Source organism: Lactuca saligna, unplaced genomic scaffold (assembly GCF_052625555.1).
Source record: "Lactuca saligna cultivar CGN05327 unplaced genomic scaffold, ASM5262555v1 scaffold_52, whole genome shotgun sequence".
Lineage (NCBI taxonomy): Eukaryota > Viridiplantae > Streptophyta > Magnoliopsida > Asterales > Asteraceae > Lactuca > Lactuca saligna.
The window spans coordinates 150,001-152,500 of NW_027629914.1; positions in this window are offsets into that span (position 1 = coordinate 150,001).

Here is a 2,500-nt window from a genome sequence, read left to right on the forward strand (position 1 = left end):
CCGACAGGTGTGTTGGGAAACCTAAGCAAGCGAGGCTGGCAAGGCAAGCCACCCAAGGGAACAAGGCACCTTGCCACACACATGCCCACGAACGACCAAGGCAACAAGGCAACCTTGCCACACAAATGCCCATGGGGGACTACCACCACTTGGTGCCCAGAAGCGTGTATGACGAACAAGGCATGGTGTTGGGAATTATGCATCTTCGGGCTAATCAATGTCTGTTCCTGTCACCAAGCTCTTTGTGCATTATGTATATATAGGGGGTACATGGGGACTAATACCACCCTTGGTGCCCGACAGGTGTGTTGGGAAACCTAAGCAAGCGAGGCTGGCAAGGCAAGCCACCCAAGGGAACAAGGCACCTTGCCACACACATGCCCATGAACGACCAAGGGAACAAGGCAACCTTGCCACGCACAAACCCATCCACGAACGACCAAGGGAACAATGCATACGGGGCTGGCAAGGCAAGCAGGCTACCCAAGGGAACAAAGCCTCTTCCCACACACAGACCCATGAACGACCAAGGGAACAAGGGTGTGAACGACCAAGGAACAATGCGTATTGCCACACACATTCCCATGAACGACCAAGGGAACAAGGCTACCTCCCAAACAAACACACATGAACGACCAAGTGAAGAAGGCTTCTTCCCACACACAACCCCATGAACGACCAAGGGAACAAGTTTACTTCGTACACGAACACCCATGAACGACCAATGGAACAAGGCATCTTGCCACACACATGCCCATGAGCAACCCAATCCCATCCTCATCGGTCTAAGGAACAAGGGGCCTTGACAAACCATGAGCAGATTTCTAAGCAAGTCAAACGATGAAGGGAGCAAAGTGTAGTTCCTACTTAGTACATAGTAAATTGAATATATGAGTTCCAATCCGATCAACTCGTGTTCTTTCGAGTTCATCTAAGCCACTTATGAATACCTAAAAGCCTTATCTGCCTGCCTATCACCAGGCGACAGGGACAAACACCCAAATATGATATATTTTCATTTCAAGTCCATTCGTCTATGTTAACAACGACCCACACAAATTTTCAATGGCATTCCTACTTGATTTGAGCGACATTCCAACAAGTAGGGAACCATCGCTTCAAGGCATGACCAAGGATAGGACACAAACATTTACGCCTCAAACATGACATTTTGTTTTTTTTTTTTTATTTATTTCAAAGCTTTTCATTTATAATAAAAAGCATCCCTACAAAATTTTGTGTCAATCCGAATTAATTCGAGCGAGTTATGGACGATTTCGCACAATTATGCATCCTTGGGCAAATCAATGTCTGTTCCTGTCACCAAGCTCTTTGTATAATATGTATATATAGGGGAACCATGGGACTGCTGCCCATTGGCGCCCCAAGGGTGTCCAACGCCCAAGGCTCTCGAGGCTGGCACGCTCAAGGCATGGCCAAGACGCCCGCTCTTGACGAAAATGGGGCCAAAACGCCCCCCATTGGCGCCCCACTCCCGTGTCCCCTCGCCCCCAAGTCGTGTGTGTCCAAAAATTATGCATCATCAGGGAAATCAATGTCTGTTCCTGTCACCAAGCTCTTTGTGCAATATGTATATATAGGGGGTACCATGGGGTCTCATTCTCATAGGTGCCCGGCATGGTTGATGGGCAAATAAGAATCGTGAGGCTGTATCGAGCACACACGAGGCATGCCAAGCCAAGCCCCACGACCCATGAAAGAGGCCATCCCCCCCAACACGTTGCCTTGATTTCTCGAACGGTGACCTGAAAATTAGCCCCATCTCCTTGAGTCTCCTCGACGTTGTGCCCATACACTAGCCCGTTGCCTTGATTTTCCTCGACATAGGGCGCAGAAACTAGCCCCGTTGGCTTCACCTGTGCCTCGACGCCGTGCGCATACTAAGAAATATACATCCTCAGGGAAAGCAATGGGTGTTGCTGTCACCAAGCTCCTTGTGCAATATGTATATATAGGGGGGGAGCCGTGGGTGAGCATGGGAAGGGATGAAGGTGCCAGACTGCCTTTGAGCGCGAGCTTGGGTGACTGTTGCTTGATTCCTAGTCGGTGGCATAATACCCCTCCGAGTGGGGGCCTTGGCGTGGTGTGGGGATGCCTCGTTAGGTCTCTGCGACACCGATCCAGGGTTGTGGTCTAGCTTTGGAAGTTTGGGATGGTGCTGTTTGTGTGGCAATTCGATGACGATGTGCTTGCTGATCTATGTTTGACGTGCTACTGGTGCTAGCCAGCATTTGATTTGTGCTGATGATTGGGAAAAGATAGGCGTTAAAGTGGCATGTGTTGCTTTTTGTGATACTACTATGGTACGCTAGTCTATCCTTGTTAGATGTGCGGTTGGTGCCTAAGCGTAGCTAGCATTGGTTTAGCACCGATGACGCTGAGGAAGCAAGCATTATCAGGAAGCATTGTTAGACATTCAGTATCATCATGGCGTGTTGAAATTATCTTGGAAGCATAAAAGATGCCGGCCATACCTGGC